The 20,529-nt window shown below is 38.1% G+C and overlaps 1 long non-coding RNA gene across 1 annotated transcript; it reads right to left on the reverse strand.

Annotated features, from left to right (window-relative positions):
* Positions 1 to 1,447: 1,447 nt before the first annotated feature.
* Positions 1,448 to 11,697, reverse strand: LOC144456928 (uncharacterized). The gene is made up of 2 exons (XR_013486155.1): positions 11,148 to 11,697; positions 1,448 to 6,210 (listed from the first exon to the last, which is right to left on the reverse strand). It is a non-coding gene; the product is annotated as an uncharacterized LOC144456928 (long non-coding RNA).
* Positions 11,698 to 20,529: the final 8,832 nt, after the last annotated feature.

Consider the following 20,529-nt stretch of genomic DNA (forward strand, 5'->3'; position numbering starts at 1 on the left):
CACAAGAACGACTGCTTTTGTGACTCAGAAGAAGGAAGGGTGTCTGGAGACAGAAATATGTGATTATCCAGGGAATCCCATGACTAACTTACATAAAACAGAAGTATTTAAAAGATGGAAGAAATGGCAGGTAATTAAAGCTGAGTAGAAAAGAATAAACTTGTACCTTAAGAATAATACTACAGTCCAGAATGAGCTGAAGCTTGAAATAATAAGTGGTTTTTAAAAAAGCTAATTTGGAGTAAAGAGGATCAAAGAAGAAATAGGATTGCTGATTGAAGCTCAATGGAGCAATGACAATTGACAAAGGAGGGAAGGTAACCTCTACATAGGTTCTGTTTTCTCTGACAAAATTTCATACAAAAGAAAGTAGCTGATTTAGTCAACTGCAAAATCAATGTGAGTCAACTGTAGAAGACCTGGCAGCCAAAGAGCTAATTGATATCGGGCTAGACATCACTAGAAGAATAATGTGAGAATGGGGAAGGTGATGGTTCCACTGTGTTTGGTAAGAACACACCTGGGTTATACTGTTCACACACTGTAGTAAAGACATTGACAAGATGGAGGGGTCCAAAGGAGGGCAACTAAGATGGTCAGGCCACTCACAACCACACTGTATGAGGGTCAGTTTAAGGAATATTTTAGTAGAGGAGACATGACTTGACAAAAGTTCATGTTGAAACTAGGTGGGCAAAGAACATGATGTGAATGTTTACAATTAGGCTAATCAGCTCTTCTAAGAAACTTACCCCTAAAGTTGAAAAAAGGCATTAGATAAAACAATGATCAATAAAGCCAAAGTCAAAAACCAGTAAAATATTCCATTTAGTCAAGGATTAAAGGAGAGGATTGTTGGAAGCCTGTTGGTATTCTGATTGGGGGCACTCCAGAGGCCTCGAAATCAACAAGAACTTGGGATGAGAATAGGGTATTTAATCAGCATGGAAAAACGTGGAAAGACTTGTATGAAATAATGAAGAGTGAAATGAGCAGAACCAAGAAAATATTGTATATAGTAACAGCAATATTGTTTTAAGAATGACTTTGAGTGAATAAGTTATTTTGACTATTATAAAGATCCAAATTAAATACAAAGGACATATGAAGGACACTATCTGCAACTGGAGAAAGAACTGATAAATAGAAGTATGTATAGAATGGTTGTGCATACACACACACACACACACACATATATGTGTGTATATACCTATACATATATGTATATATATATACACACATATATGTGTGTATATACCTATACATATATGTATATATATGTATATACATACATAATACCTATTTGTGTCTAACGGTAGCCATCTCTAGGGCAGGAGCGGGAGGAAAGAAAAAAAGAAATTTACATTTTGTTGTATATTTGAAAGGAACAGTAAGTTGTGCATAGCAGATTTGTGCTTTCATGTTCAATCATCCTTTTTTGTTGTAGTATGTTATGGAAATGCTTGTTTTATTCCATAAATTCAAAACAAACAAACAAGAACTTGCATCTAGTCCATCAGAACCAAAGCAGGAAGTAAATGCCTAAGGAGAGAAAGAAGGACCGCAGGAACCCAGGAAGCGTTCACCAGGGATGCTTCAGGAGGCTTGAAATCAGTGGATTTCTGGTATGGCTACACTGGCGAATCAAAAAGATGGAGGAGAAGAAGAGTTGCTCTACCCTCCAGTGGAGCCTGAAGTCAGTGCAATGTCCAATATTCTGTCAGAGTCTTTCAGGGTCACAAAGCCAAATTTGTCCAGCTGGACAAAGCCAACTCTTGATGGGTAACTGTGTAAGGAAAAGGTAACAGGGAAGGGGCCAATGCTAATGCCTATACTGGGTCCCTAGGAGACAAAGTAATGGGGATCCCTGTTTAAGTGTGACCTCTAGTTCCTTCCAATGTTGAGACTCTGTGATTCTATACCTCCAGGTTACCACAGTCATGCTTTTTTTTTTTACCTAATAAAACAATAAACACACCAAAGCACCAAGTCAAGATTTACAAAGACCTTGGTAGCATCATAGGGTCATAGTTTTAAAGCTAGAAAGGAGCATAGAGGCTACTGAGTCTAATCCTATCATGTTAAGGATGAGGAAAATTAAGGCACAGAGAGATGAAGGCACTTGCTCCAGGTTAAAGAGCTAGTAAGTGTTTGAGGTGGGATTTGAACCCAGGTCTTTCTGCCAAGTTCAATACCCTATGAAATTAGACAGACTACTCTTAAAAGAGCTCAGAAAATCAACTTCATATTCAAAAGCAAGATGGGGAGGTGTGGTTAGAGAGCAATTCTTCTGAAAAAGACTTGGGGCATTTTGCGGACTGCACGCTCAATATGAGTCAACAGTGTGAAATAGTAATCAAGAAAATTAATGCTATTTTACAGTATATCAAGGGAAGCAAATTGATTAAGACTAGGGAGGCAATAATGCCTCAGGACCTGAGTCAGGAAGTTGTTGTTTGTTGTTATTTTCATTAGTGTCTGACTCTTCATGACCCCATTTGTAGTTTTCTTGGCAAAGATACTGGAGTGGTTTGCCATTTCTTTCTCCAGTTCATTTTACAGATGAGAAAACTGAGGCAAAAGGGGCCAAGTGAGTCACCCAGGGTCACACAGCTAGCAAGTGTCTAAGGCCAGATTTGAACTTAGAAAGATTAGTCTTCCTGACTCCAGGCCAGGCCACCTTAAAATATGGCTGCAGACACTTAATAGCTGTGTGACCCTGGGCAAGTCACTTAACCCTATTTGCTTCAGTTTTCTTATCTATAAAATAAAGATAATAATAGCACCCACATTGTAGGCTTAATATGAGGATAAAATGAAATATTATTTGTAAAAAATGCTTAGCGCAGTGCCTGACACATACTAGGTTCTTAGTAAATACTTACTCGCTTCCCCTCAATATTCTTATTGTTTCTAATTGTACTTTATCCTGGTCAGACCACAGCTAGAGTCCTGTGTTTAGTTTCCGGGCATGCCATTTTAGGAAGGATGTTGGTAAGCTAGACTGCATCCAGAGGAGGCAAACAAGACAGTGAAGGAAATGAAAGCCTGTTGAAGGGATTGCTTCTGTTCGTCTTGGAGAAGAGAAGACTTAGAGAAAACATATGGTGGCCTTCAAGTGTTTAAAGGATTATCACTGAGAACAAGGATTAGACTTGTTTGGCTTGGCCCCAGAGGGCAGATATAGGAAACAGGCAGAAATAGTGGAGGCAAATTTAGGTTTTCTCCAACAAAAAAGTTCCTAACAATTAGAACAGTCCAAGAGGAGAACAATGGGTTGGCTTGGCTGGTAGTAGATTCCCTAACAAAATAATAGCTCATATTTACATAATGCTTTAAGGTTTCCAAAGCACTTTATATACATCATCTCATTTGGTTTCAACTTAACCCTGTGAAGAAGGTGCTTTTATTATCCCCATTTTACAAGTGAAAAAATTGAGACCACAGAGGTTAAGTGCACAGAGTCTCATAGCTACTAAGTGTCTGGAGCAGCTTATGAACTCCGGTCTTCCATACTTTAAGTCCAATGCTCTACTCACCACACATGTTATAGATGTACAAGTTAGACTAAATAGCTACTGAGGGCTTTTCTGACTCTGATCCTGTGATTCTGTTACAATATTCATGGGAAGGGAAAGACATAGCTCACTTTTCTGAGGTGTAAAAATTAGCACATTATAAGTGCTTAATAAATGCTTGTGGAATAAATGAATGAATTTGTCATATTACTATTTTTAATCTTAAAAGTAGCACCAGTAAGTGCCCTGAAGGAGTTAACACATCTTTAAAAAGGAGTTTTAACTTTTCCCCATGATAGGGACCACCACACACACATACACACACACACACACACACACACACACACACACACACACTTTTATTCTAACATTTCATGATGTCAGAGGTGACCCTTGATTCTTAACACTATGCCAGCTTAGTGCATAATCTAGCTGCTTCTATAATTCTGGACAGTCTCAATGACAGAATTTTGCTTTCCAAGGACCAATCTAGCTAAGTATGCAGAGGCTGATGATCAGTAGGCTGGCCACTAGGTGATATATCCTTTGGCAACCCATTAAACAAAGAAAAATACAAAGTAATCCGCAGTCCTATATATCCTTTCTATTTCCATAGTGATGATGGCAGAAGGGTAGAAAAGGGTGTAGAGAGTGCTAAGAATCATCAGGTTTTTAGATCTAATACCTAATAACCTAAAAAAATGCCTCATACCTAAAAAGATTAACCTATCTGTTGGTACTCAGTGAATTCTTTATAGAATGACTAATGAGCGGGTATGTAGATATACTGCTAGAGATGTTGAATCATATGAATTGCAGGTATGTATGAAGTGTGGGCTGGGAGTGCCAACAGGCCCAGTCCAGGCTGTATGAATATTGACATTATCTTAATAAATGAAACCAGGAGACAAATGGAAATTGGAGGTAAATGGAAGGACAGATCACAGATTCTCTTTGGAGAGGCAAAGAAAATACAACATCCTCCTGGTCTTTCTGATTCAAGTGTCTCCCCTCTTTAATCTATCTTCCCCACAACTGCTAAAGTAATTGCTTTAAAATATAGGTCTGACCATGTAACTCCCTTCTCAATAAGCTCCAGCAGCTTCATATTCTCTCTACTGAATACAAACTTCTGTTTGACTTTTAAAGACTTTCACAGCCTGCCATTGATCTATCTTTTCAGACTTATAGTATATTTCTCTCTCCTTTACACATGCTTTTTCCAGCCAAATCAGCCTTCTTGTTGCTCCTCTCATACAACATTCTGTCTCTTGTTTCCCTACCCCATGCCTGGAATGTTCTCTTCCTTCATGTCTGTCTCTGACAATCCTGTCACTCAAGCATCTTTTACATGAAGCCTTTCTTGATTTCCTCCAGGTGTCAGTGTCTCCCACAGATAAATTGCTTTGTATTTATTTTGCATATGGTAATCGATTTACATTATCTTCCCCTATGGAATGTAAGTTCCTTAAAGGCTGTGATTATTCCCTTTTCATCTTTACATCCCCTGCACATCTAGAACAATGCAAGGTACTGCTGTAGTAGGTGCCAAATTAATGCTGGTTGATTGATTGAATGACTCCTTGACTATTGTTTGTTGAGTATAAAAGTGTTATTTAATTTGGTAAAAGTTCTCCTCCAATGAAGTGTCTCTCTTATGTTAAAAATCATATAAGATTCCTTGAAAGCTATACCAGCAGGTATAACTTTGCTTGATGATAGATATCAAGCACAGCATTGAACAAGGAGACCTAAGTTTGACAAAGGAACTTGTTGCTGCCATGTAGAATGTCCAATGGAATCAATCAATCAATCAATCAATCATTAAATGTCTATTATGTGTCAAGGGCTGTTCTAGGCACTGGAGATATAAAGAAAGGCAAAAACAATGCCTGTCCTGAAGGAGTTTACATTCTAATGGGGGAGATGGCATGTGTATAAATAGGTACATACCAAATAGATGGAAGGCAACCTTGGAGGAGAGGGCTATAGCAGATTGAGGACCAGGATGAGCATCCTGCATAAGGTAGAATTTTAATTTAATGCTTGAAAGAAGCCAGAAGTGGATGAAAGGAGGGAGGGCCTCATGCACATGAGTAGCAACCAATGTACAGTGGAAAGGTATGGACAGAAGATGGAATGGCATGTGTGAAGGACAGCAAATAAGAGCGGATGACTGGAATGCAGAGTGTACAGAGAGGAGCAGAGTGCAAGAAGATTGGACAGGCAATGACGAGTCCAAATGGAAGAGAGATTCCCTGGAGATGGTGAGGTCCTTCAGATCTCCTATTTCCAAATGACAGTGTACTCATGTCATCAAGCCTCAGAACACTGTAGATCCTCTTGGATAAGAACTACCACTTCAGAGTTTGGCTTAATCGTGCACGCAGGAAAATCCAAGTGGATGAAGAATGCCTTTGTAGTTGGATGGATAGCCAATAGAATTGGTACCTAAATACATATATATTGAATAGGCACTGTAGAGGGGTGATGAGTTGGCACCAGAATTAAATACGAGTAGAGCTGGCTCGATTGCCTATGGGAAATTACTCATGACTTCTAATGACTCCATCCAGTTTTTTTCTGAGATATAGGTCCATCTTTTAAACATCAGTATTCTTCCAGTGATGCTATTTCATGGCTACAAAACATTAAACACCACAATCTCTGAAGAATTCAAGTTGAAGATTACCTAAAAGGGAATGAAGAGACACATGATTGAGACAAATATGCTGAACCAGATTGCCAGTGAAGAGCAATGTAGGAGAAGTGGAAATGGGAGTGGATTGGCCAGGCAATGACAGCAATGGATGACCAATGTCATCCACAATGTCTGGGTGTTTCATTGATGTAATGGCAAGGTAGCTACAGGAAGTCACCCTTTCACCTCCTCTGTGGAGGATTTATGGATGACCAGAAATCAGAGTTGTACAAGATAAGATGTGAATGAATTGCAGACTCTACCATTGGAAGGAATACTCACCCTGAAGAGATTTTACATTCACTGAGGTACTGAAATTTTTCACCTTCCTAGTCACTACTTATAACAACAACTAGCCATTTATATGGCACCTTAAGGTTTGCAGAGTGCTATATAGATACTGTCTTATTTGATCCTCTCAACAATCCTGGGAGGTAGGTGCTATTCTGATCACCATTTTCCAGATAAAGAAACCGAGGTATAGAGAGGTTAAGTGACTTATCCAGGGTCACAAAATTAGTGTCTGAGGCTTTATTTGAACTTAAGTCTTTTTTTCTTCAATTCCAGCACTCTATGCCCGGTGCCACCCCTATCCCTACCACACTTCCAATCAGCTCCCTATATATGTCTGCAATGGCCAGGATGGTGAGGGCTCTGAAAGCTATATCTTACGTAGAATGAGTACTACAAATGAGATTGTTTACTCTAGAAAACAGTAAACTTGAATGGGAAGAGAAAAGGAGACTGGTCTTGATACTTGTTTTCAAATATTTGAAGGACTATCACATATAAGAGAGATTGGAATTCTTTTGTATAGCTATCAATGGCAGAACAAAAAACAATGGATGGAAGCTATAGGGAGGCAATTTTTAGTTTAATACAAGATAAAATTATGGACAGTTTTCCATTAATGGAGTGGGTTGCTTTACAAAGTTCCCTAAACTGCTGTATAAAACAACTATTAGTGGCTGCTAAGTGGTATGGCGGGAAGAGCCAGGAAGACCTGAGTTCAAATCCAGCCTCAGACATCACTATGATCCTGGGAAGTCACTTAACCTTTACCTCAGTTTCTTACTCTGCAAAATGGGTATGATAACACCTACCCAACAGGATTATTGTGAGGATCAAATGCTATAACGTGTAAAGTGCTTTGCAAACCTTAAAGCACTATTTAAATGCCAGCTATTAGAGATCTTAAAGAGAGAATTCCTGCTTTGAGAGGGAAGTTGTTTAGAGGACCTAGAAATAAGTTAGGTTTCAGACCCAGGTGACCTTTCTTCAAATCCAGCCCTATTTCCACAGTAGCACCTGCACGATCCTGTAACACTCCATTCCACGAATTTGTGACCTAAATTTTCCCTTTCACTGAGGGAGACAGATCTGACTGTGCTTCCTCCTAACTGATAAGGGAAGTCAAGCTGAGTGTGACCAGTTATCCTCCTCTTGAGCTCTGGGAAGTGCTATTAATGGACTTCACCCTGGCTATCAGATGGCTCAGAGATGGAGATAAGAAACCACAGTTTCCTAACTGTCAATCAGGGATAGTTCTATTGACCTACACATCAGAGTGTGGGGAGAATTAATTAATAACAAAGGGAAGCAGTGTCCAAGGAGGAGAATTGAATTGGCTTGGAGACTGATGGCTGCATGTATTATGACCCTGATATATGTCCTATTGGAAGATTCCCCCAACATACTCCTTGTTAACTCTATTACCATGAGTCTTCACCTCTCTTACATGGAGTAGATTTACAGGGACATGGTGCTTTGGCAAACACAACCTTTGGCCCATGGTTTGAAACCACTTATCACAGTTCCAAGGTGCCCATTCCAGGAAAATTCCACTTCTTCATGGCTACTACATAGTTCCAGTGGAGAATTATCTTTCCCCAGCCCAGCTGCATATATAAAAGAAACTCTGGGGTCCATTGCTTTCATTACTGCCACATAAGTCAATTAAGAAGAAGCCTTTGGGGATTTCTAAGGTTTTGCACTACCAGAAGCTTCAGAGGAAAAGAAAGGACTAACCCAGGTTCCCAAAGTGGAAGATACTGCTCCCTGGGGGGTGTGGGACCAATCCAGGGGGCTGTAGTAGCCTCTGGTGCAATTGGGGGTGTTGAATAAGAGTAAGGGGGTGGTGGAAGCATAAGGAAAGAAGAAAAGATAAGAAAAATTTGAAAAACCATTCATATATGTTTCATCTGTTGTGTAACAGAGTTAAATTCATAGTAATTACATTATTTTCCAAATAAACACACAAAACGCAAGTTATAACCATCAGTGGTCAAGTCCACTGACAGGTCTTAAAAAGCAAGTGTTGGCAGGAGAGGGTGTTGTGCATTGTTGGAAATCCAGCAGGCAATGGTAGGAATATGTGTGTGTAATGACTTGTTTACAACACGATACTATGTGGTTACACGACACAATATTTTGTCATCAAAATTTCAATGCAGGAAAAACCCCACAAATTTACAATAAATTAATATATTTAAGATGTGCCATTTTAAAAAAAATTATATTTTTTTGAAATGATACATTTTAAAAAAAAGTCAAAGGAGAGCTGAGTAATTTTTTTAAAAAAGGGGGCAGAAGGACAAATAAGTTTGGGAACCTCTGATCCCTAGTCAGGAGCTGTTATTATTGTTCAGTCCTGTCCGAATCTTCAACAACCCCATTGGGGTGTCCTTGGCAAAGATACTGGAGTAGTTTGCCATTTCCTTCTCCACGTCCTGAAGCAAATAGGGGTAAGTGACTTGCCCAGAGTCATACAGTTGGTAAGTGTCTGAGGCCAGATTTGAATTCACAAAGATGAGTCTTCTTGACTCCAGGCCCACTCTACCCACTGTGCCTTGGGTTCAAATCTTGGCACTGAAATTTAATTTTTGTGACAGAAAAAGTCCCAGATTTCAAGTTAGAGAACTTGAGTTCAAATCCTAAATGACCTTGGACAAGTCATCATATCTCTGGGCCATAGTTTCCTCATCTGTAAAATGACAGAGTTCCACTAGAAAGACTTCTCAGATTACTTCTGATTCTAACTTATGAAGCAATGAATCTTGGCCCTGACACTTGTTGACTGTATGACTAGACTCTAGACATAGACTCTAGATCTATGACAAGCATAGATCTAACCTGCACTCAGGAACCTTCACTTGCTCCTCAGTACTTTTGGATAAAACATAAACTCTGATTTGACCTTTCAAATATGGCCCTAGCCTTCCTTTCCAGGTTTGGTTGCATGTTGCTTCCCCTCACAAACTGGTGGAAGTTTGCTAGCCAAACTGGTTTTCTTTTTTTTTGTTGGTTTTGTTTTTTGGCTAGGCAATGGGGTTAAGTGACTTGCCTAGGGTCACACAGCTAGTGTTATGTGTCTGAGGCCCGATTTGAACTCACGTCCTCCTGAATCCAGGGCCAGTGCTCTATCCACTATGTCACCTAGCTGCCCCAAACTGGTTTTCTTGCCATGATATTTCAGCTCCCACCCCCATACCCTTGCACTGCACAGGCTGTCCCCTATACCTAGAATGTTCTCCTTTGTCACCTGTAAATACTGGGACTCTTGGTTCCCTTCAAGGCTCAGTGGAGCTGCCACTTCCTTCAAAAGGCCTTTTATGATTTCCCCACTTTCTAGTATGCCTGCATCATTGTGTATTTTACACACATCTTGAATTTACTTATCTATGAATTCCTGGTATCCCTATGGAAATAAGCTCCAAGAGGTCAGGTTTTTGTACACCCTAACCTAGAACAGTGATTGACACGTAATACAGGTGCTGACTATATGATAGTGATATGCATTATATCAGTCTCACACACCTACATAAAGCTTGGCAGCACCTCTCCAGATTTACCAAAACCAAACCAAACCAAAACCAAAAACTTGACAGAGTAGGGACTAGGGAGTAAGGAAATGAACCTGAGATAGCAAAATTGGCAGTAAGAAATACTGAAGCCTTGGTTTTTCTGTAAAAGTTCACCTTGCTTTAACTACAGAGTAGCTGAGTCACAGGAGCCTGGGACAGGCATGTGCCCCAGCACATTACAGAAGAATCATCATTTGCTCAGAGACAGAAGTGTTTGCTTCAACGACAACTATTGCACACACTTACGAGACAGCTACTTCCATGAAAAAACCAAGTCCTTACAGGGGAGTTTCATTTTTGGAAGAGCATTGGGATGCTGGAGGGTGGAGAAAAACCTTAATCATAACATAATGAATCATAAGCATTCAATGCAATCCTGAGTAGGACTTAAGGAAGGCAGACCCGTGCACTGTGATCCCAAGATTACAGGGAGGTGTGCATCTTCACCAATTTTTCCTCCTTCCCTGTGGAACTTGATGAGTAAGAGGGAGAAAGATCTCTAGATTTCATTTTCAGGACAGGTTTAGTGTCCCACCTATGATTCCAAGCAGTCAAAGGTAATAAAACAGGTGGTTGCTCATGTAAAAACAAATAAAGATTGGAGTTGTCTATTCCGATATTTGGTGCTCACTCTCACCAGAGGCAGTTTTGTTTGCGGCTTCCCTTGGACTGGATTTGGGAGAGCGGATGCTAAGGCAGCAGCTGCCCCCTCACAGTCTCCTTCTCGACCCTTAGGTAAGCTGTCTGGCAGACAGGGGCACCCTCCGTTCCCTTCCCTTCCCCTCCCCAAAACATGCTTTCACCCTCCCTCCTCCCCCCATATACTTTTATCCTTCCCGCTCCTTTAGTCTTTCCTTCCTGCCTTCTCTCTCCACCCAAGCTTTAGACAACTCAAAAGTGCTTTCCCTCCTCTCCTCACCCCCTTCAATAAAATGAAGGCAAGGAAATGAAGAAGGCTCTTTTAAAAAATATGTTAATAATTTATCTGATACTGCAAGCACCTACTGTCCCATTCCCAACAGTTCTCCAAAACAAGCCCCTAGGGAGGAATGACGGAGCACTTACCTGCTGCAGGGTCCTCAATTTGGGCCGCAGTGGCAGAATTCCTCAATGGGAGAACAAAGGCAGAGCAGAAATACAAGCTGCTCACCAGCTCCATAGCCCAGGCCAGGTGCTCTGGGGGTGGGGTGGGAAAAGGAGGCGTTTGCTCGAGTCTGGGTGAGCCTGTCTCTTGTGGCTAAAGTCAGTTGCTGGGAGCCGAGCAGCTTAGCCCCGGGAGCTACCATTGGCCTTGTGTGTTCCAAGTCCTCTGAGCCCAGGTCCTGTTGTCCATTAGCTGGTGACTTTGCACAGCCCTACCTCACTTAAATCCAATTCACTTGTATTTCATGGCATCACCTCCCTGATATCATGGGCCTCTTGGAGATCAAAGGACAAACAACAATAGCAGCAGAGTATTTCCACTCCTACTTCTAGGAGTTCGGGGTCATGCAAATCTCTTCATAATCGTTATCGTCATCTGTCTACAAAAGCATTGGATTTTCCTATGTGCCTGGCACTATATTAAATTCTGGGGGTACAACGAAATGGAAAAACAGGGTCCTTGCTCTCAAAGAACTCATATTCTCATGAGACAACGTGCAAAAACCTATTTCCCAATATATATCATCCAAACGCCTCTTTTCTGTGAATTGTTCAAACTTCTTGGAAAAAAAAAAACAACCTTGCAAAACTCTTGCCTTTGAAAACTGGCTAATTTCTGAAATCAAAATCAGGACACATGGTTGGATGAAAGCTATTGCTTTGGCAAGGCCTTACTGAAAAAGCACACATTATTTTCTTGAAATTAGGACTGGTTTGTGTGCCTAGGAACCATGCAAAATGTGGAACGGGACAGATGAGGCAAAAGAAACTGGGTGATAAGCCTGGGGACTTCTTCTGTTGTGGTTCTGCAGGTCAGGAGTAAGAGTGTGAAAAAATCCTCCATTCACTAATAGACCAATACACACTCTCCAGCCTATTTAATCTCTTTCTTGTTATTGTATATTGTTTGACTTTCCATTTACAAAAATTGGTTTGTTTCCTTTACTGATTTCCCTCAAGCTTTAATTTTTTGATGTTTACTTGTGGTTATTCAGAGATTTCTTTCTTTTTCTTCACTTTAGATATTAATTATGATTGAAGACCCTCACTCCCTATTCTCAGGGCTATTGCAATAGCTTCTATTGTTTTCCCTGTCTTATTTCTACTTAATCTAATATAGTCTTCACCTGGCTGCTAAGGTAATTTCCCTAAAATGCAGGCCTGACCATGTCATTCCCCTGTTCAATAAACCCTCTTTCTTGGCTCTTTATTACCTCCCAAATCAAATCTAAAACGATCCATTTGGCATTTAAAGCCCTTCACAACCAGTCTCTTTCCTATCTTTGCAGTTTTTTTATACTGCTCTTCTCTTGACATCCTCTACAATCTAGTGTTATTAGCCTACATGCTGGTCTTACTACAAAATACTCTAACCTGACTATGTCTTTTCACTGAATGTCCTTTATGCTTACACTCTTCTTCTTCACCTCTGTCTCCTCACTTCCTTGTCTTCCTTCAAGACTCAAATGTTAACGTTTTGCAGGAGGCTTTTCCCACTTCATTTATAGCTTATTCCTTTCCTCCAAAAATATCTTCTATTTATACTATGTAGATCTTTAAATTTTTATTTTATTTTCATACTTGTATTTTCTCCCTGTCACCTACCCTCCACCTCCGCCAACTGAGAAAGCAAGAAAAAACTAAACATCTGTTACAAACATGCATAATCAAGTAAAACAAATTCCCACATTGGCCATGTAAAACATAAAGTCTCAAACTGCACTGAATCCATCACTTCCCTATCTGAAGGTGGGTATCTTGCTTCATCATGGGTCCTCTGGAATTGTGATTGGTAACTGTGTTGATTAGATTTCTCAATTCTTTCAAAGTCATTTATTTTACAGTATTGCTGTTACTGTATGAATTGTTCTCTTGGCTCTGTTCACTTTACTCTGCATCAGTTCATACAAGTCTTCTTCATTTCTCTGAAACCAAGCCCTTTGTCATGTCTCACACCTCAGTTATTTTAAATCATGTACATGTTTCATAACTTGTTGAGCCATTTTTTAATTGATTGGTACCTTATTAGTTTTGAATTCTTTGCTCCTACAAAAAGAGCTGCTATAAATTTTATTTACATATGGGTCCTTTTCCTCTTTCTTTGATCTCTTTTGGGTTATAGACCTCATAGTGATTTTGCTAGGTCAGAAGTTAGGTAGAATTTTTGGCCTCGTTCCAAATTGCTTTCTGGCATGCCTGAACCAGTTCATAGTTCCACCAATCGTGTTTAATGTGCTTATTTCCCCACAGCTTCTCCAGCATTTGTCATTTCCCTTTTTTTTGTCAACTTTGCCCAATTATATCTTAATATGGTTTGGGTTGCACACAGGAGTATTGTGGGTCCCATGTCATGCATAGGTCACTTATTTTTTGACACTTCTGATTTAAGCATTTTTATATGCTATTGATAACTTGTATTTCTTCTTCTGAAAATTGATTATTCATATCCTTGTACCATTTATCAGTTGAGGAATAGCTCTTATTCTTATAAATTTGAATCAGTTTTCTATATATCTTAGAAGTAATACTTTTAGCAGATAAATCTGCTGCATTTCCCCCATCTACCAGCCTCTTTTCTGATTTTAAATGCATTATTTTTATTTGTGCAAAATCTTTTTAATTTTATGTAATCAAAATAGTTCATTTTGCCCTCGGTGAATCTCTTTAGCTCTTTATTTGATCATGAACTATTCTTTTATCCATAGTTTGGAAGGTAATTTTTTCCTTGATCCTCTAATTTGTTTATATTACCCTTTATGTCAAAGTCATGGATCTAATTTGAAGTGCGTCTTAGTATATGGTGTAAGATGTTGGTCTATATCTAGTTTCTGTCAGACTGCTTTCCAGTTTTCCCAAAAGTTTTTGTTGAATAGTTAAGTTCTCCAATAGCTAGAATCTGTTTATCAAATACTAGGCTACAGTGCTTTTCCCTTCTTTTTTATTGTGTACCTTATCTATTCCAATGATCAATCTATTTTTTATTGAATACCAAATATTTTTGAAGATTACAGCTTTGTAGTGTAGTCTGAGATCCGGTACTGCTATTATTGTTTTTTTTCTAGTTCTAGGAAGTAATCCTTTGGCAGTTTAATTAATATGGTAGCGAGTAGGTAAATTGACTTAGGTAGTATTGTAATTTTTATTATATTTGCTTGATGTACTTATGAGCAATGAATATTTCCACAATTATTTAGATATTTCTTTGTGTGAAAAGTGTTTTGTTTTCTCTGTGTTCATCTTGGTAACTAGACTCCTAAATATTTTATACTTTATGTATTTATTTAAAATGGAATTTCTGTTTCTATCACTTATTGTGAAATATTGTGCATAACATACAGAAATGTTAATGATTTACGTGGATTTATTTTATATCATGCAACTTTACTTATTTTTTTTTTAGTCAACTCGCTAGGTTTCTCTAAGTAAGTCATCATATCACCTGCAAAAAGTGACAATTTTGCTTTCTCTTTGCTTATTCTTATTCCCCAAATTTCTTTTTCTTGACCTTACTATAGTTAACATTTTTAACAGTATATTGAATAGTAATGTTCATAATAGACATTCATGCTTCACTCTCAATTATATTTGAAAGGCTCTACTTTATCCCCACTACAGACAATGTTGACTATTGGTTTTAGGTAGACACTACTTATCATATTAAGGAAAGCATTTATTCCTATGCTTTCCATTTAAAAAACAACAACCAGAAATGGATGTTTTTATCTTGTCAATTTTTGCATCATATGATTTTTCCTCCTGTGTTATTGACATGGTCATTGATGTTTATAGTTTTTCCAATATTTAATCAGCTCTGTATTCCTAGTATAAATTCAGCCTGGTCATAATGTATAATCCTGTGATATGTTGCTGTAGTCTCATTACTAATATTTTATTATTTTTTTGGCATCAATGTACATTAGGGATATTGTTCTATAATTTTCTTACTCTTTTAACTCTTTCTAGTCTAAATATGAAAATAATATTTGTATCATAGAAGGAATTTAGCAAGGTCTCTTCCTATTTTTCTCAAATATTTTATGTGGTATTGGAATTAACTGTCCTATAAATAGTTGATAGCATTCACTTGTAAATCTATATGCTTCTGTATTTTTTCCTTTGGGAGTTAATTCATAACTTCCTTTTATAAGATTGAATTATGTAAATTCTTTTTTCTCTGTTCTGTCAATTTGGGATACATACATACACACATACATATATACATACAAATATATTCATTCATTTCATTTATAACATTAGTTTTATTGGCATAGAATTGGGCAAAATACTTCTTAATAATTTCCTTTATGTCTTCTTCATTGATTGTAAATTCTCTTTTTTGATACCAGAAATTTGTTTTTCTTCTTTATTTAAAAAAAAGTTAGCTAATGGTTTATCTATTTTTTTCCCCAAAAAAATACCCAAACCCTAGTTTTGTTAATTCAATGGGTTATTTTGCTACAAATTTTGTTAATTTCTTCTTAGTTGTTTAGGAGTCCTATTTTGGTTTTTAATTGTGTTTCAAATTTTATTGGCTTTCTAGCCTTTTTTTTTAGTTGCCTATCTATTTAAAAAAAATTTTGTCTTTATATTCCACTCAATATTCTCCAGAGTTTTATCATATGTAACTTTTCTGAAATTCTCTTCAGGTCTTTCTACTGAACTGTTTTTGCTGTTGCTTTGTGGTGATTACCACCCCTTCCCTTCCCTGCCTTCATCTGAAGCATAAGAGATTCTGCTCCAGACCCTTATTTTAACTTGAAATTCATCTCTCTGTTTCAAGTCATTTACACTGCATATACATCTGTACATATTTGTACATATTTGTTTGCCTGTTGTCTTTCCTATTAGAATGTGGATAATTTTGCTTTCTTAGTTTTCCTAGTACTTAGTAAAATGCCTGGCAAATAGCAAACACTTAAATGCTTGTTGACTTTGCATCTTCAAATAAAAAGAGCTGCATTTATTTCTCTCCCAACATATATTTAAAATACTATTTTATTTTCCTCTAATTACATGTAAAATACATTTTGACATTTGCGGTTTTTTAAAGTTTTAGTTCCAAATTCCATCCGTTCCTCCTTCCACTCCTCCCTCCCTGAGATGGCAAAATAAAGATGATATAGGTTATACATGTGTGATCATACAAAATATTTCCACATAAATCATTTTGTGGAAGAAAATGCAAACAAAACAAAGAGAGAAATAAAGTGAAAACCACTATGCTTTGGTTTGTATTCAGATACAATCAATTCTTCCTTGGAGGTGGATGGCGTATTTCATCATGAGTCCTTTGGGATTGCCTTGGTTCATCATATTGCTGAGAAGAGCTAAGTCCTTCACAGTTGTTCATAATACAATATTGCTATTACTGAGTACAGTGTTCTTCTGGTTCTGCTCACTTCACTCTATCAGTTCATGTAAGTCTTTCCAAGTTTTTCTGAAATCATCTTGCTTGTCATTTCTTATAACACAATAATATTCCATTACAATCATATACCACAATTTGTTTAGCCATTTCCCAATTGATGGACATACCCTAAATTTCCAATTCTTAGCCACTATGAAAAGAGCTGCTGTAAACATTTTTATACTAATAGGTTCTGTCCTCCCTCCCCCCCTTTTTTGGATCTCTTTGGGATACAGACCTAGTAGTGGTATCAATGGATCAAAGGGTATGCATAGTTTTATAGCCCTTTGGGCATAGTTCCAAATTGTTCTTCAGAATGGTTGGACCAGTTTACAACTCCACCAACAGTGCATTAGTGTCCCAGTTTTCCTTCTTCCCAAAACTTATCATTTTCCGTTTCTATCGTATCAGCCAAACTGGTATTTACAAGGTAGTAGCTCAGAGTTTTAACTTGCATTTCTCTAATCAATAATAATTTAGAGCATATGATCATATGACCATTGATAGCTTTTATTTCTTTGTCTGAAAACTGCCTGTTCATATCCTTTGACCCTTTATCAATTGGGGAATGACTTGCATTCTTATAAATTTGACTGTGTTTTCTATATATTTAAGAAATGGGGCCTTTATCAGAGATACTTAGTATAAAAATTCCCTCCAGTTTTCTGCTTTCCTTCTAATTTTAGTTGTATTGATTTTGTTTGTGCAAAACCTTTTAAATTATATGTAATTGAAATTATCCATTTTACATTTCATAATGCTCTCTATATCTTGTTTGGTCCTAACTTCTTCCCTTATCCATAGATCTGACAGGTAAACTATTCCATGCTCTCCTAATTTGCCAATGGTATTATCCTTCATGTCTAAATCATGTATCCATTTTGACCTTATCTTGGTATATGGTGAGAGATGTTGGTTTATACCTAGTTTCTGCCATACTGTTTTTCAGCTCTCCCAAAAGTTTTTATCAGATAATGAGTTTTTGTCCCAAAAGTTTGGTATATCAAACACTAGATTACTGTGGTCATTTAGTACAAAGTACTGTGTACCTAGTCTATTCCACTGATCCACCACTCTATTTCTTAGCTGGTACCAGGTCGTTTTGATGATTGCCACATAGCATCTTCTTAATGAGGGTAACCATCCAATACCTGCTTGCAGATATCCACTGTGAAGCTTATCTTGCCTACATTGCTTGTGCACAACTCTCAATGTTAGAAACATTTTCCAAGTTTTGAGCTAAAAGAAGCCTTTTGGTAGCTTCCACCCATTTCTCCTAGTTCTTTCATCTGACACCAGGTAAAACAAATCCAATTTTTCTTCTACATGGATTCCACACTTATCTTGAAGACAGTTATTATGTCCCAATTATTTTTTTTTCCCCACAAAGCAATCGGAGTTAAGTGACTTGCCCAGGGTCACACAGCTAGTAAGTGCCAAGTATCTGAGGCCGGATTTGACCTCAGGTCCTCCTGACTCCAGGGCCAGTGCTCTATACACTGTGCCACCTAGCTACCCCCTTCCAATTCTTTTCTAGGTTAGAAATTCCCAGTTCCTTCAATCTGATCTTCTTTTCAATCACTCTCCTCTGGAATGCTCAGTCTCATCAATATGCTTCCCAAAAAATGATGGGTAGAGTTCAATACCCCAATACAGAGGAGGCTGGCAAAGACTAAGAATGACAGGACCATCCCCCACCTTGTTCTAAAACCCTTTTTGTCTACAATACATTAGATGTTTTGGTTGCTATGGCATATTATTGACTAATAGAGATCTTGCAGTCTACTAGTACTCTTGTGTCTCCTTAGGTAGCTGAGAAGACATGGGCTTCATCATCTCACATCAGTATAATTTTTTTTTCAAGTGTTTAGTCATAAGACTCCGCTCTTAAACAGAGTGCTGATTAACCCTGAAAGCAGAAACTATTACCACTACCTTTTTCCCCCTTTAACTTTCTAGGTAGACATTTCACAATTACAGGAAGTGTTTGTTTAAAACATGAGTAAAAGTGGTTGAGGGAATGTCTACGACGCAAAATACAAGTCAAAAATGAATGTGAACAAGTCAGTGGGAATTATTCTGGCAGGAACATGGTAAAGTGATCATGCAACCTTATTAGAAAGGAGGAGCTGAAAGAAGTTAACAACGCTGAGTAGAAAAAAAGAATGAACCCTGCCTCCAGCAGTGAGAAAAGAGGAAGGAAAGAAGATACTTATAGTCTCTGCTATTGGGAAGGCTGAAGCTGCCTTAGACTGAGGGGAGGAGAATACTTTCTGTGCTGGAAACAAAGAAAATCAGCCCAGTGAATCAATCTGCACCCATCCTTCTCAATACAGAGCAGAAATAATTCTTGAGAAGACTTTTTTTTATTGAAATGGTAACTTTGATCTCCTATATCTGCTACCTGGCCAAATTGCCCCTCCTTAGGCAGCCTGGTGTTCTTCTACTCCTGAGGACTCATTATAATGGTACCACTATATTTGACATACTGTTGGCTTAAAGCTCTGTTGCTGCTTGGAACTCCCATACTTAAGTGATCCATCAGCTTCAGCCTTCCCAATAGCAGAGACTACAAGTATGTTCCATCACACCTGACTATAGAGTTTTAAAGTTAGATGGACCTAAAGACACAATGTAGTCCATCACTAATACTCAGATAAGACTGTACTAAGCTATCTTAGTTGGCTGAAAGTCAAGCCTATTCCAAATACCCAGAAAGAGCAGGTTTCATTGACTTCCTTGCCAATTCATCTGATCATTTTAATAATTTTCATGGCTAATAAATTCTTCATTATATCCACCACTTTACATCCTCTGGTCTTTAAGTTTAATAAACATGCTTAGTAACTGCTTACTGTCCTTCCTCTGTGTATACTTGAAGACCACTCATGAATCACTCCTCAGCCTTCTCTCCTCCAGGCTAAATAATTTTAATTTCTTCAAGCTTTCCTTATGTGCCTTAATCTTCAAACCTTTGGTCATCTTGATTGCTCTGCTTATAGAGTTGTATGTAACACTGTAAGTGAGTGTGTCTATTTGGTTCTGATTATAAGGGGAGTGATATGTTGCATGCTTACTCTTCATATATCTTCCATAGGTATGAAATACCACCATTTTCCCTTTTAATATTTTGTGATATTTTCCCCCCTAGAATATTTCATCTGCTGTCAGACCTTCAATGGTCACTTCTATGCAGATGACTCTTAAATTTATATTTCTCATCCTGGTCTCTAACTGAATTCCAGAAGCTCAGAGCTGATGGAAGTTCCATCTCTGTCTAAATGAGAATTCCGTTGATAAAATACCTGACAACTTTTAGTGATAAGAAACTCACTACTTTTGAAAGCTGCACATTCTATCTTTGCAAAGTTTTGACTGCTAAGAAGGTTTCTTTGTTATTTTGGAACAAAATTAGCCTCTTTGCAACTTCCTCCCATTGCCCCAGGGGTTTATTCACCTCTGGGATGAACACAACAAATCCAATTATTCTTTCACATGATAATCTGAACTCTAGCATGTTGGCTTTTTCTGCCTGGCTCTCCTGCCAGCCCCTGGAACTTAGCATGCCTGAAATTGAACTTATCATCTTACCCCTCCACCCTGCCCCAAACCTACTCTTTCTCCCAACTTTCCTATTTTTCTTTCCTATTTTTTGGTGATGGCATTACCATTCTTCTAGGAATTCAGGCATAAAGACTTCAGAGTCATTTTTGACTTTTATTTCTACATTCCATCCTTCTAGCCTCCAACTTAATCACTTGTCAAGGTCTGTCACAATTACCTTAACATCTGCTTTAGTTCCATGGGATTTATCCCACGTGATAAATACAAGTCGTCTTGGCATATAAAATCTTCTACAATTTGGCTCAAATATAAATTTCCATGCTTATTTTGCAC

The sequence above is a fragment of the Phascolarctos cinereus genome, unplaced genomic scaffold, assembly GCF_003287225.1.
Source record: "Phascolarctos cinereus isolate Bilbo 61053 unplaced genomic scaffold, phaCin_HiC Scaffold_4;HRSCAF=312, whole genome shotgun sequence".
NCBI classification, from domain to species: Eukaryota; Metazoa; Chordata; class Mammalia; order Diprotodontia; family Phascolarctidae; genus Phascolarctos; species Phascolarctos cinereus.